This window comes from Pezoporus wallicus, unplaced genomic scaffold (genome assembly GCF_028554395.1).
Source record: "Pezoporus wallicus isolate ANWC-B61680 ecotype Strahan unplaced genomic scaffold, APGP_CSIRO_Pwel_v1 contig_16, whole genome shotgun sequence".
NCBI classification, from domain to species: Eukaryota; Metazoa; Chordata; class Aves; order Psittaciformes; family Psittacidae; genus Pezoporus; species Pezoporus wallicus.
This window is the reverse complement of record NW_026641478.1, coordinates 2,582,283-2,597,770: the sequence shown is the minus strand read 5'-3', so window position 1 is coordinate 2,597,770 and position 15,488 is coordinate 2,582,283. Positions and strand designations below refer to the sequence as shown.

Sequence of the window (15,488 nt, the reverse complement as noted above, 5' to 3'; positions counted from 1 at the left end):
GCTGTTCCTCCTGTTTTACTGTCATTTTATTTTCTATGTTTCTCTTCATTTCTACTCTTTTGGAGCACATTTTCTTGAGAGATGTACTGGTGAGCATCCAGTCTTGTCTGCTGAGAACACAAACCAAGACCCTGTAGAAGACTTACTGAAATTGTCTAGGATAGCCATGATGCTGTTGGTGTAAATTCCTGGTTATTAAAAAAGAGGCAGTTTGTAAAAACAGGAAGGAATAATGGCTTATTGCAAAGAAGCAAAATTCATGTCTGAGAACCCTATACATGTCTTTGCTGTTCTGCCTCCTTGGGATATTTACTGTGGTTGCTTCATCCTTTATACAAGTGTCCCACTCCATTTTCTGTTTGTGTAAACCTGCTTTCTTTCTGGTGGAATACTCTGGTTTATCATTATGCTAAGAGGGCTAGATGTTTCAGATGGTTAAAGCTGGTGTCACATTGACTGCTGAATGCAGTATAGAGATCATGAACAGGGTTTTGAGTTTTTTTCAGAACAAGTGTTTGGCTTTGGGGTGGTCAGTTTCAGGAAAATGGAAGACTACGTTTTCAGACGCGTTAAGGGTATTTTCTTACATATGTGGTAGTAATTGTGCATTAATATGAGGCCAGCTGTAATTAATGGCTTTTGTGTTATCATGCATCTTTGTTTCTTTGTGTGCATCTTATGTTATCCCAAAGCATCCAAGCCACCTTACTGCTCTGAAGACAGATGCCTTCAACAAGCAGAGCATACTAGAGGCAGCAGTGCTATCACCGTGTAGAGAATGGGCTTTTACTTCCCTTCTGTTGTCCTTTTTTTTCCTTCCTGCTATTTTCTCAGTTATTTAATTGAGAATTTACATGATATGGAAGAGAGAGAATTAACTTTCATAATGACTTAATTTGAGACTTGCAAAGAGATACCAGTTATTCAATGGTTTTGAGGCTTTAAGTTTGAGAAAGGAAGAAAGAGCATTTAATGGAGTTCTCGCTCATCTTTCTGCCTTCTTCAGAGCAAGTACCCTCAGAAAATGCTCCAGTACAACATAATTTAAGGCAACATAAAATGTGGACTATTGTATGAAACACGATGATGAAAAGACCATTAAAGGTCCATTAAAGGTAATTTTTAATACCTTAAGGATGCTTTGCATTATGTCCTTTGTATGTAACATAAACCTTTCCCTGTATTGTTTAGAAGACAATTATTTTATTGGCATTTGCCTTTGTCTCATTTCAAATAAAGTCTATGCATATTGCTGGCTCCTTTATGGAGAATACTTCCTTTAGCAAAGTGTGATTTGATTCTGGAAGACCTCTTTGGTGTCCGAGGAACTGGAAGGAAATGAGCAATTTATATAGTTTTTAATTTCCTTAGGGTTTTTTTAATAAAATTTTATGGACTTCTCTGTAAACTGAAAATGATGTCATCATTTTCTTTTCCAGTGACTGAGCCATTGGATAATGAGTTTGGTTGGATTTTGGATTTTATGTGCTTTGGTACTAATTAAGTAGTGTCTGGTCAAGAGTCTCTGGCACCTTTATGACTCTTCATTAGGGAACAATCAATAAATACAAAATGAATTCTCCAGTTCACTAACAGAGCAGCTAGCCATTAGCATGGCAATTTTCCATCAAACAGCTTAAACTCTGAAGGAAAAAGTGGTTGAAACAGATGTTTAGTGTGTGCTTTGGAGACTGTTTTGAATATCTAGGTATTGGTAGACATAACAGGGACAACTGTTTGAAGGATGTGATTACTGAAAACAGCATGTGGAGCTGTTTGGGAAGATGAATATCATAGCTGGGAAGTATAGAATGGGAACTAAAGTGTGATCCAAGTAGCATGAATTTGAAATTAAAATGTCTGTTTGTGTTGTTCTAGTGCCCAAAGTCCCTGGTGTTGCACCTCCGTCATGGTGTATGGGTATACAGGGAGATGTGATTTCTGATTTGAAAATTTGCAATCTAAGAAGGCATTTTGAGTGTTCTGAAAGTAGTGTCCCAAGCTTCATCACTTAGGGAGCTGAACACCAGGCAAGACTAGTTAAACTTGTCCAAAACCTGTAGGAAGACAACTGGGTTTTTTTTGCTGTTCATGCTTGGTATCTGCTATTGGCTCTATGTTTGCTGCAGAAGTGAGACATCGTTTAAGGGTTATGACAAGAAAGTTTCATCTGTGGTTATGGGATCCTGAAGGCTGTGTCAGTTGTGAAGGGGTGAAACCAACAGAGCCTGGAGCACCAGTGGCTTTAACCAGGGTCGCGAGGGCTGAGTGATCAGACCAGAGAGTACAGTATCCATGTTCGTTGCGTCAGCTACTCCCACTGTAAACCAGTTCAGTCTTTAGCTGAGGCCAAAGGAAACTGGAGCTGATACCTGTGTTTCAGCTATGCACCAGTTCCCTTGAGCCTGTGACTAGAGGAGAGGTGGGCAGGGCTCAGGAGCTACAGCCTCCATTGGTGCAGTGTAGACAAACCTTTACCAGCCCGAGTTCAAAAGACACTGAGCTCAAGCTAGGTGACTGTGGGAGAATGGGATTTAGGCAAGCCCATGAGGAAGACATGCCATATGAGGTAGAGGTTACTAGGCAGGGGTTACTAGGCAGATTTGGAACAAAGAAGTATTTACAAGAGAAATGGATTTTCACTTTGCTTTGGAAAAAGTTAAAAGAGTTCTGCTTTGTTTTATCATCGCCAATTTAGAGTAGTTTCATGATTTTTAGAAGGCCATCAGCATTAGCAAGAACAGATGCTTATTTTCCCAGTGAACTACTGTCCTTAATTTTGCACAGGAGATTTAATGCAGACTATTGTTTGAGGCTTCAAGAAGACACAGTGCTGCTTTAATGACTTTATCACAAATGAAAAAAAGACATTACATAAAAGATACCGCATTGCCCTTTAACAAGGCTTCGTTATTATCTCCCCTGCTGTGAAACAGGAGCTAGCATTGCTAATAAATGGGTAGAATTACTTTAGAAATGTGAATTTGCTTATCATTTAATATCCTCCAGTGACCTACAGCTTTAGATCTTTTGGTCTGCAATAAAATCTTTGTATGCTAGTAACCAGCTTCAGAGGACGGTTTAAAAGGTGGTCCCTCACCATGTAGGTGAATGCATACAAGGTGGTGTAATTCAGCAGGAAAAAAATATTTATTCCTTGGCTGTGCCAAAAACTATTTTGAAAGTAATACTCCTCATTGTAAAAATGTATTGAGGCTGTTTTAAATTAAGTGGTAATACAGATTAGGCAGTGAATTTGTTAGCTGGTGCTATTATGAAGAAGTTAGGCTGGATAGAACTGACTGGCTTTATTGTGAAGTTTGTAAAAGTCTTACTGGTCATTGCAGGATGTGGTCCAGTTCTAAAAACTGGTACATGTGTCTGACTTACATACAAAGTTACACTTTCTCAAGAATTTGCAGAGTCGGGCCGTAAGCTTTTGTTAAAAGGAGATACGAATTTGCTACTTCTATCACACAATTAATCTTTAACTACAGAGAATAATGAACCTCTAATTTTCATCAGCCTTTTTGTTTCCAGATCTGCAATCTCATCCATTCCTCTGCCTGCATTATTTCAAATCATTATTTGAAGATCATATATTTTACTCTGAATTCACCCCCTAATTCTGCTTAATCGATTTCCCTTCCTATGCCTTATCAGGGCTGAATTATGAAAGGAATGACTAAAATGACAAAACCCTTTAACAAGCCAATAATGTTCTCTGTGTCTTTTGTCTCCAGCCAGATTGTCTTGTTGTCTCATGTCTGAAGAATGCCATCCATGCTTATGTTATTATATACATAAACATGTTCTACCTCAGCCTGGGTAATAGTGACAGAAATCTGTTCTATTTTTGTAGATTTCTAAAAGCACCTATTCAGTGGAGGATATTCTCAGTATCATAGCTTGCTTCTTGACTATATAGGGAACTGGTTTGTGTTGTTTCATTCAGCTTATGTACACTGTATTATTAGAAGAAAAAGGACTTCTAGTATTTGCTGTTGTATTTTATGAATCTTTCAAATAATTGTTGTTTTTTTTTCCAAAGTACGTAGTGTTTAGCACCACTGATTTGAGGAAACATGGCACATGGACTGCTCATGTGTCAGTTTCTTCTGTGCGAAAGCTGGCTCTTTTTTCTGTTGGTTTTCTTCATCTTGCAAGCCATACCTGAAGAGTGTTACTGGGGTGTTAGAAACACAGCTGATACATTAGTTGCTTTACAGTGCCATAAACATGACATTCTTTAGAAGGAGATCAAGATCTGAACCCAAAACCCACTAAGGACATACAAAGGTGGTGATGCACCCTCCCTGGAGACATTCAAGGCCAGCATGGATGTGATTCTGGGCTACATGCTACAGTTAAACCTGTCCCTGCTCAGTGCAGGGCAATTGGACTAGATGATCTTTGAAGGTCCTTTCCCACCCAAACTATTCTGTGATTCTGTGATTCCGTAACCTACAGGGCATGATGCAAAGCCATGTAGGATGTACCTGAGGAGATACAGCTATGTTCCCCAAGTACTGTTGGAGGGTATGTTTGCAACCCAGAAGGGTGCAAGACACAACCCAAGGGCTGCTCCTCAGCTACTTCAGTTGGATTAATTGAAGCCAAATGAAGCACCACAAGCTAATAAATAACTCTGGGTGCTGTGTCGTGCTAAGTGGTAGCTCTCATGAAGAATAAAAGGTAGCAGCAACTTTGCTTACAACCTGGCATTCCTGCTGCATCTATTGCCAGTGACTGAATGACATCAGGGATCCCACTTGTAGTACTGTGTGCGGTTCTGGTGTCCTCAACATAAGAAGGACATGGACCTGTTGGAGCAAGTCCAGAGAAGGGCCATGAGGATGATCATGGGGCTGTGGCACCTCCTGTATGAAGACAGGCTGAGGAAGTTGGGGCTGTTCAGCCTGGAGAAGAGAAGGCTGTGTGGATACCTCATAGCAGCCTTCCAGCATCTGAAGGGGGCCTACAGGGATGCTGGAGATGGACTGTTTATCAGGGACAGTGGTGATAGGACAAGGGGGAATGGGTTAAAAGTTAAACAGGGGATGCTTAGATGAGATATAAGGAAGAAGTTCTTTCCTGTTAGGGTGGTGAGGCACTGGAATGGGTTGCCCAGGGAAGTTGTGAATGCTCCATCCCTGACAGTGTTCAAGGCCAGGCTGGATGGAGCTTTGAGCAACCTGGTCTAGCGTGAGGTGCCCATGGCAGGGGGGTGGAACTAGATGATCTTAAGGTCCTTTCCAACCCTAACTATTGTATGATTCTGTGATTGTGTGATCACTCATCCAGGAAAACCCAACCCGAAAGGAGAAAGGGAATGGCTGTATACATCCTGCAGTTACAGCGTTAGGAAATTATGGGTATCCTCTATCGTATGAGGAGAAAAGGGTGGGAAGAAGATCTTGGGTGCTGCTTTTGACAAAGGCTTATAGTTAGAGCTGTTTAACTGTATCTGAAACTATATCCTGAGACTGCTTCTGGGACCCAAACTACTTACTCTGGGCATGTCTCTGCACTGCTGCCTTGCTAGTTAATGAGCATTTACAGTGTTACTCTGTTCCTTACTCGTTTTGAAGTCAGCCCTTGTACAGAATAGACGGCTAAGGGGGTTTTGCACCATGGTGTAGGTGTGGTTTATTTACTTGGGATTTTTTTCCCCAGCAATCAGACACGAAAGTGCAATATAAAGGTAATAGATTTAATACTGATAGGAAACGATAGCTTACTGAGCTCAGTCAGCATACTTACTTGCCAGACAGTCTTTTCACCAAGTTAACTTGAGTTTACAGATAGAAAATGCAGGTTGTAAGATGTATGATGCTGTCTGGAATTCTCACTGAGAGAAGTATCCCAGATCCTCTGAGACTTAATTTACTGACCACTGTCTGACATTCCTTTCTTTTCCTAGGCAGTTAAGTTGGCTGCTACAGAGCACTGCTGGGAACGTACTCCTTATTCTGTCAGGTATGGTTTGTTGTTTGTATGGTAGGAACATGGAGATTTTCATTTGTGGGTGCAGATTTCATTTTATGAGTCACTATGCAAATAAATGACCGTCCCTGCGAATCTTGGTTTAATTAATTGGAAGTTGTGTTTAGAAACTGTTTTAACGGGCATCTTCTGATGATAATGATTGTACCTATTAGGAATGCAGTAGTAAGTCTCAAAGGAGTGAAGCAAAGCAAGATCTCTGCTCCAAACAGCTTGTGTTTAGTTAACAGTGCCATGCCAGAAGGAGGTTTCCCATACCTATAATGATAGAAGGGCAGCAAGATGATTTCATTTAGTAAAAGGTTAAATTTAATGAGGATGTGTTTGGTAGAGGCGAAGGATAATATTTTATCTACAAGACTGAATAAAGTTTCAAAGAGAATGTGATACTACACAGAAATTAGCACAACTTAATATTGTTACAGTGCTGTAGAAAATTCAGTTACGCAATATGTTAAAAACATGAATTGCTAAGTTTTATGTTTTTATAGGGACTGTAAAAATAATGTTGGCTTTGGGAGAAGGGAAGTCAACCCTTTGATTTGATCATAGTGCTGAAGTACATCATGAGATTATAGTTTGGTTGCCTTCTATCCCCCAGTCAATTATTCTGTGAGCTCACCTTGAAGCCAGTCTGCTTTTTTGATGATGTATGACTTCCCAGCTTGCTCTGGTACCAGAGCTTATGATGGGAATCTCATGGAAGATTTATTCAGCTGAGAAACTCTAGCCATAAAGAAAAACAAGCATGGTACGTACAGGCTGTATATCTGTCTATTAAATTTCTAAATCCACCTTTTCAGTGCTTGTTTTATACAGATGTGAAAGGTCAACATTTCTTTTCATTGCTATTAAAAAAAATAGTTAAAAATGTAAAAAATGACATAAGAAAAATTTTCAAACATCCAAATATATACACATATATCATTCTCCCCAATGACTCCAGTTTCAATGACTGTCCTGTGTGCTTCATATTCTGTTTCTTTCAGGAATCCAATGTCCATAGCTTAACTGTAATTTTGATGTAGTTTGCAATCCTAACTGAGGAACCAGTGAGGTATGGATTTTTGCTCACTGCATCTTGCCAGAAAGGTATTAATGCTATAGTCATGGGAGCACAGAGCATGCCATGTATCAGCTGGTATACAGCACTGTAGTCTAATACCCTGTTGCACATCTGCAATGAAACTCAACACAGGTCTTTGTTGTTTTGTGCTACAATGCAGTGCAGTTCTAAGAGATATTAATGTGTGTTTTAGGCTTCATGCAAAACAATTACTGGCCTCTCTGTTCTGATCTGCTGACTTGCCTGGTGTGGCATCAGAAGTTGAATTCAGGTTGCAACTGCAGTGAAAGTCAGTAGGTTCCAAGTAGTCCTTCTGTTCCTATGGAGAAAGTGATAAATGTGAGCTAGGTAATCCTGCTTTTATTAACAAGAAAGCTACCTTGGATTACCTCACATTTACCCCCATGTGTGACTGTGCAGAGAGATGGGTAGTGCAGACCTGCTGATGCACAGGAACTTCTACATGGTGCAGAGTTCGTTATTTAAAATGCTTTCAGTTGAAACGTCTTAGTAAAATAGTTGTGCATCACAAAATCTTTAGATTAATTTGGTAGGAGAAAAGTTAATCATTATGTTTCATCTTGTTCTACTTGCCAGTGAGTTTAATTGATATTTATTTTTCTTTTTAATGCTCATTAGAGCAGTCACTTCATTATGACAGACTGTATTTTGTTCAACACGGCATGTTAGTGTGTTCAGAATGGAGGAGAAATGGAAGTGATTGAACTATTGTCGTTTTCCTTTGTATTGGCTCAGGGTGAAGTGAAATCTTTCTGTATTCCTGGTTCTCACATGGATAATTGCTATACTTTATTTCTTTAAGGACACTAAGATACTTGAAGTATTGTGTGTGTGCCATTATTATATTCTTATTATGTACTGGCTAGTTTAAGAAAACTAAGCTTAAGCCAGTATAGCTCAACAATTTACAGTATCACAGAGCACTTCAGCGGCATGAGACAAATGCCATGATGTTGCAATAGTACCAAAATTTTTTAATCTTTGTTGTTTGTTTTGAAAAGGGATTACTCCTAGTTTTCACTCGTTTGTTGATGTTCTCTTTACATTCTATTTGAGGTTGCCTTATGAGTAGTCTTTTAAATGTATATTGTACTCTTGTTCTGTGTCCTGCTGGGAAGTACTGAAAGAGTTGTGTATTTGTCATGGTTTAAACCCACTCAGGTAACTCGTTTACTCGCTCCCCCCCTTCTTCCCTCCCCCTACTCCCGGAGGAACGGAGAGGAGAATCGAAAAGAATGCAACTCCCACGGGTTGAGATAAGAACAGTTTAGTAACTAAGGTATAACACAAATCACTACTGCTACCACCAATACTGCTACTGCTGAACCCAGGACATTATCCACCCCTTATTCCATATCATTCACGTCATGCTCAGATCCCACATTTTCAATATACCATCACTCTTATCTTAGTGCATGGACCAGTCCCTATAAAGCTGCTGAATCCATCTGGTAAATGATGTTAGGCTCCACCTCTTGTAACAGTCTTCCAGAGCAGGAGAGACTGTGTGCAGTGTTCACACTCATGAATAAACTGGGCTATAGTGTCCATTGCAAAGTCTACCCCTCGATCATGAGTCCATCTCTGTGTTGCATCTCTGCTCTGATGACCTGAAGTGCCATGGGCCCACCAGGCTCAAAATAATTCACTGTCCCCTTCAGCAGTTTCTGCAGCTTGTTGCTGGGGACTCCATACAGCTGCCTTCCATCTCCGACGCTTCCAAAGCACTGGAGGGGCCCAGTGGACTAGATACTTGCCCATACTGTCCCACACACCCTGCCACTCATGACTGTACAGCCTTGGGGAAAATCTCTTGGTCCTCCTATATCGTCTCTAACCCCAGACAAGACCCAAACCTGACTCTGCTTAACTTTTGAGATCAGACAAAATGGTTGTGGGTAGCACACAGCCTGTGTGTGTGCCAACATGCTGATCCCCATCACAGTCAGCAGGCAGGTCCCAAGGATACCCAAAGGCCATTCAGAACCTTCAGAACTCTCAAACGATGCTGCTGTACTTGTCACTGGGGCTGGTGTAGCTGCTGTGCTTGCCGGCTCTCCCACCGCCAGCTTCTCTTTTCCCGAGTCCAGCTCTTCCTCCTCTGCCTTGCTGGGAAGTGCTGCGTGGTCTCCTGCATCCTCCTGGGGCTCGGCGGGCGGCTTCCGGGGGATGCTCTCGGCCGTCGCGGGGCTCAGCTCCTCCGCTGGGCTCGGCTCTTCCGCGGGGCTCGGCTCCTCCTCCGCCTTCTCCCGCTGCTCGGCAGCCGCTTCCTTCCTCTCCTCGACCGCCCCGACCTCCTCCACCGGCAGCCGTCCGCTCGCGGCTTCCCTGCCCGCTCCCGCCGCCGCTTGGTCCCCGGGGCCGCTCTCCCGGGCCGCTTCAGCAGCCGCCGGCTCCCGGGGCCGCTCCCCCTCGGCTCCCCACGGCCTCACGAAGACGGAGGCGAGGGCGAGGGCCAGGACGGTGAAGAGCAGCCGGACGGCCAGGTACAAGTCCACGGCCACGTCCGTCCCGCCCTGCTGCTGGAGCCCGCCCGTATTACAAGCCATTGCCATAAAGCACAGTGAGACAAGAACCTTAGCCCAAGCCCCACACTTGATAAACACTAACACAGCAAATACGGGCTCGAAGTAATGTACTGCATTCTGAAACTGTGAGATCAAGAGGAACAACTCTGAGAGCCAATACATCAGCATTGTGACGAGTGACTATTAATCCGGTCAAATCTGTCGTTATCTCAACCCTTCGTGCCCCAAGTTGGGCGCCAAAAAGAACTGTTGTGGTTTAAACCCAGTCAGGTAACTCGTTCACTCACTCCCCCCAACCTTCTTTCCCTCCCCCTACTCCCAGAGGGATGGAGAAGAGAATCGAAAAGAATGCAACTCCCATGGGTTGAGATAAGAACAGTTTAGTAACTAAGGTATAACACAAATCACTACTGCTACCACCAATAATAACAATGATAAAGGAAATAACAAGGGAAGAGAATACAACACCTCAGCACCAGCCGACCGATAACTTGCCCCCCAAGCCTGACCAAGCACCGACCCATACCTCCTCCAACCCTGCAGACTTCCAGTCCTTCCGGCTCACTCCCAGTTACATCCAGGGCATGACGTGCTGTGGTATGGAATACCTCTTTGGTCAGTTTGGGTCAGGTGTCCTGTCTCTGCTTCCTCCTGGCTCCCCTCCTCCCTGGCAGAGCATGAGGCTCACAAAGTCCTTGGCCAAACCAAAACATCATTGTTATCAGCTCTATTCCCGAGCCGAAAGTCAAAACACAGCACTGCACCAGCTACCAAGGAGGAGAAACATGACTGCTACTGCTGAACCCAGGACAATATTTTTTATCATTATTGGCTTTTTTCCTTATTTCTCCCTGTGGAGATGAGCCCTTACATAAATTATTTTAAGGATCCTGTTTTCTTGTTTTATATTTTTTTTCCTTTTAATTTTTTTTTTTTTAATTCCCTTTCTTCATCACTCCCCCCCCCCCCTTTTGTTTCACACTTGGTGGATAAGTACTTAATAAACTGTTATTTTGGGGGCATCTACTTTCACAGACATCCTTTTACAAATGTTGTTATTGCTTGGCTGCATCACTTAAAAACACCAGAAAATCATAGGAACCACAGGCAAAAAAGTCAACAGCAACAAGAGGCAGTGTTCCTCCTCCCCTGCCTGCACAGGTCACTGCCAGTTCTTGCCACTACACAAGGATGGATACGAGGATGGTGAGCCCTGCAGTAGAGCTCACTGGGGTGGGCCGGGACCAAGGGCCTGGTGGAGGAGGAGAGGCAGTGGGGATACAGTGGAGAGAGGACAGCATGTCTTCCCAAGCAAGGGAAAATTCACGGAAAGGCTGGTGTCAGATCAGTCTCCCAGCCCTGTGTCCTCCAAATGCCTCCGCTCCCCTTGTTCCCTGGGGGAACACCAGCCACAAGGGTGTCACCTGCATCCTCCCTCCTTAGGGTGATTAGGCTGCATTTGAGGCCTATTTCCTACTTTCATGGTTTACACTAGAGATCAGTATTGATGCCAAGGCACTGGCTTTGATTTTGCTCTTCATTTGTGATGCTGTGTGTGTGGAGCTTACATCATTGCACTAGGTGAGTTACTGGAAATTCCTTTAGCAGTCATGTCAGTTTGTCCTAGGAAGATGGCAGCATCATATTCTCTTTTCTGGGTTACAGATATATTTGGTTATGGTTTTAATACTGTAGGTGCTCTTCCACAACATTTGCCACTTTCTTTGATCGCTTTTATGACAGTTGGGTTGTTTGAATACAGCCTGGTCATATGCTGTATTGGTAGTTCTCAAGTGCTCACTGCCTGGTGGCTCTGAGTGTTTTCTTGTCCCTGGATTTCCCTGATGGTTTTGCTCTTTTAATACTGTTTGTGAACAGGAAGGTGTAAACTGATAAGAGATCAGCTGTGGGCTTCTGTTTTGTACTGTGGAACAGGAAGTTATTGGTGAGGAGGGACAGCTGTTGACTGAGGAAGGAAAGGTAGGGTTTGGTACTATTAGCTATACCAAATGCTTCACCCTGGGTGAATCCATGCTGACTGTTCCTAGTTTACTTTCTCCTTCATGGTTGTCCTGGGTTCAGCTGTAACAGTTATTTTTAATTCTTCTTAGCAGGTGGTGCAGTGCTGTGTTTTCTACTTAGTCTGGGAACAACGCTGATAACACTGATGTTTTTAGTTGTTGCTCAATAGTGCTTACTCTGATCAAGGACTTTTTCAGTTCTGTGCTCTTCAAGTGAGGAGGGGCACGGGAAGCCAGCAGGAAGCAGAGACAGGATGCCTGACCCAAACTAGCCAAAGAGGTATTTCCTACTCAGAAGTCTGTTCCCAGAGGACTCTGTGACTTTTCCATGAACCAGAGGGAGGCTGACTGCTCTGTAGTGCCCCAGATCACCCTTCTGGACTGCTCTGAAGGGGAGTACTCCATTTGCTTTCTTGTAAGCCATTGGGGATCTCCCATGGTCTCTAATACCTTTCAGGTATGATAGAGAAGGGTGCTGCAAGGACGTCAGCTAGTTGTCCCAATGCCCATGCGTGCTGGCAGTTGGTTCCATGAGCTTGTTGGGGTTAGGTCTAATTGGGTAGTCCCTTAAATTTGATCCTCATTCATGACTGCTGGTTCTTTGCCTTGAACCCTGTCTCTGAGCATTAAGGCAGTGCTAGTGAAGGCTGAGAGAGACAAGACACTGGAGTACCTTGGTTTACCAGTTTTCACTGTCAGTAGCTCACCCTCCTCATTCAGCCACTGACCCACATTTTCCTCATCCAGCCTTTTACTGTTGATATAGTTGTTGCCGTTGATATTCCCTCCGAGTCTGAATCCAGGTGGGCTTTGGCTTTCCTGACACCACCCCTGTGTGCCTGTGTGGTATTTCTGTGCTCATACTTTGTAGCCCACCTGTGCTTGCTCCTCTTGCTAATACTGCCTTTGTGCACTGGAGCTCCATCATGTGTTCCACGTCTCCTGATACTTCTTGCTTTTCTGAGTAGGGGATGCACTGGTCTCACACTTTGTTGTTCTTAAAGATCTTCCAATTTCTTTCTGTTCTTTGGCCCTTTTAGAGCTGCCTCCGTGGTATCCCACTTAGTTCCCTGAAGGCTTCTGCTCTCGTGTAGTCAAGGGTTTAGCTTCGTCTGGACTAGGTCTCTGTTACTCTCTGTCTTTCTTCAGTCTCCTTAGCATCTCAAACTCTATTACTTACAGGTCATTACACCAAAGCTACCGCTGATTTCCACAGCTCTGACCTGTTCTTCCTTCCACACAACCGGTGGTCATTTTGATTTTGTCCATATGGAACTTATGGGATGAGTGACCACAGTGGATCAGATGAAAGGTTCTTCTTTTACCCATGTGGTGTCAGCTCATAGTACCTGCCTACAGAAAGCTCAAGCAGAAAGCAGGCATGCAGCAATGCTACGCTGGTACGCTCTCCAGCATCCGTCAGTGTGACTGGGCACCACATGAGCTGTACTGCAAGCTGACACTGCTCTTTGGGCTCCATGGAGATTTTCCTGATAACCAGAGGTTGTGGTGTTGGTTTTGACCTGTAAAACCTAAAACTGTCTTGCACCTGCCTACTGCCATCCTGAGAGTGCAATGAGAACTTGAGATTTAATGATACAGATGGCAGTGACAGATTTCCTGTGATAGGCTCTTGATTTATTTTCCCATTAGTCATAGCAGAACAGTTGTGGGTTTTTAGGGAGTTCACATGGTGTGGTTTCTGGGAAGGGCAGAAGCTATGGTAAGACATGAAAAAGATTTTTTCTTCCTTTGGCTACTGGGTATTGTGGAACAATGCTGTATAATAACTTCACGGGACTATAAACCTAATGTTTAGTAGGGTACTTAGGGCTTGAATAGTAATGCTGTTGTATTGTTAAATAAAAAGCTGATCAAGTACTCATGTCATTAATGGCTTTCAACAAAGAAAACCACAACCACCTGTGGAAGTAGTAGCGGTCTGGGCTGTGTTTTTCATGGCAGAACATTGCTTTGGGAAACTCCTGTCCACTGTTAACTCTTCTGAGGTTGTGTCAGTTCACTCGAAACCAGAAAAAGAGGCAGAAAAGCTAAAACATTTTAAAAGAGTTTTTCTCTCCAAATTCAGGTTGTTTCTCAGATCCTGGTTAGAGTTTAGATATAAACTGATCTGCAACATCCACAGTTCTGTGTGGTCTGCAAGTTAAAACATGCTGTGCAAACGTTGCACAGAAAAGATTACTGATTTGCATGGTGGAAAACTTTGAAAATAGCAGATAGAATAGAAGCCAAAACTATTCTGGTTGGTTTCTGAATGGTATTAATTTTTACACTAAAAAACTAAACTAAAAAAAAATTAGAGTGAGAAGGTAAGTATTACTTACCTCTACTCTTGGGATACTATTCATAGTTCTTAGTGGCTCACTGAAGCTTGAGTTTGTTTCCTTTGTTGCTGTACACATTAGTTTTCATTAATGGATTTCATTAATGTCTGAAAGACGAAATACACGTAATTTTTTTTGTATGTTTGTTTCCTGAATAACCATTCAAAGTATGGGTGGGATAAACTGTCAATTTAAGACAGCTATTAGCATAAAATGAATACACATGTTGTTAGACTTGGATACACAAACATTGAATCACTCCTGGTTGAAAATTCCATAAATGCTTCCAGCCTATTCAAGGGTACTCCTTGAGTTTTATCCCACTTTCACTGGCTGGATAGGGACCTCACTGTTGTCAGAAGAGGATCAAATATTTATCAAAGGCTGGACAGTAAAATATGGTTTATCTAGAAATTTGATAGATTTAAAGGGATTATGGTGAAACGCTTGCAGCTTCCCATAAATTGATACTTGCAAGTTCTTGAATGCATAGTGCAAGTTGAAAAGAAACAAATGGTGCTCAAAATAAAGTAACTCCAAGTCACTTATGCAGAGTATGAATTATCTGGTCCACAGTGGAAAACGTCCTGTGGGCTTGTTCTTTATAGGTACTGAATATTCAGCATCCTGCAGAAAATGTAAATACCTGCTTAGTTTTTAAGAACAGGAGGAGTTCTGTTACTCGTGGCACCGACTTGGGGCCAGGGTACCATGGCAGGAACCTTAAATCTATAGCAATTGCTAATCATAATCTCTAGAATCATTGAGGTGTTTAAAAGTCTTTCAAATAATTGGAAGAAATCAACTGGATAAAATTTCTTTGCTCTTTAAGGCAGGGTAACGTATCACATGTCAGGAATGATGCTTTATTCTTATTTTTGTTACAATTACTATTTAATACATTTCCAATACATTCTACAAAAAATATGTTTTTGTAAAGAAGAGAATTTTAAATACACTTTATGGACCAATTTTGTTCAAATCAAATGGAAGGATGTTGTGAAATCTGTATGAGACAAGGTATATTGTTGATTGTGTACCATGATTTTTTTTTTTAGTATATTCCTTGATTCCATTCAAACAATTTCTAGAACAGTATAATCTCAAAAAAGATATTTTTTTTTTGTTATCCAGTAGTTAATGGTGAGTGCAGATTACACCAGCAAGTGTTGTTGGAGTGCATGCTATACTAAAATAACTTTCTGATTACTTTTTTTTTTGTGTAGTATCATTAGATAGATTTACCTTATTCTTTTTAAAATAAGGGAAAAATATTTTTTCTCCCAAGCAGTAATTTCTTTCATCTAGAAAATGTATGACTATAGGTTAGTAACTGAGCCCTGACCACTCCTCCTTTAGGTTTAGGAGCAGTTGTTCTTTACATTGAGCATGTGTTCCTGAACTGCAGCTTAGTCCCCAGCTCCACTGCAGAATGTGCTTGCCAGAGAACAAGATGACTGTGCACGCCTATGAATGCCAAATACAGTTAACTGACAAGCCT

At 42.2% G+C, this 15,488-nt stretch overlaps 1 protein-coding gene across 5 annotated transcripts in view; it reads left to right on the top strand.

Moving 5' to 3' along the window:
* The window catches only part of KLF12 (KLF transcription factor 12), a 258,883-nt gene that overhangs the window by 102,439 nt on the left and 140,956 nt on the right, over positions 1-15,488 (top strand). The gene's annotated exons all lie outside the window — the stretch shown is intronic.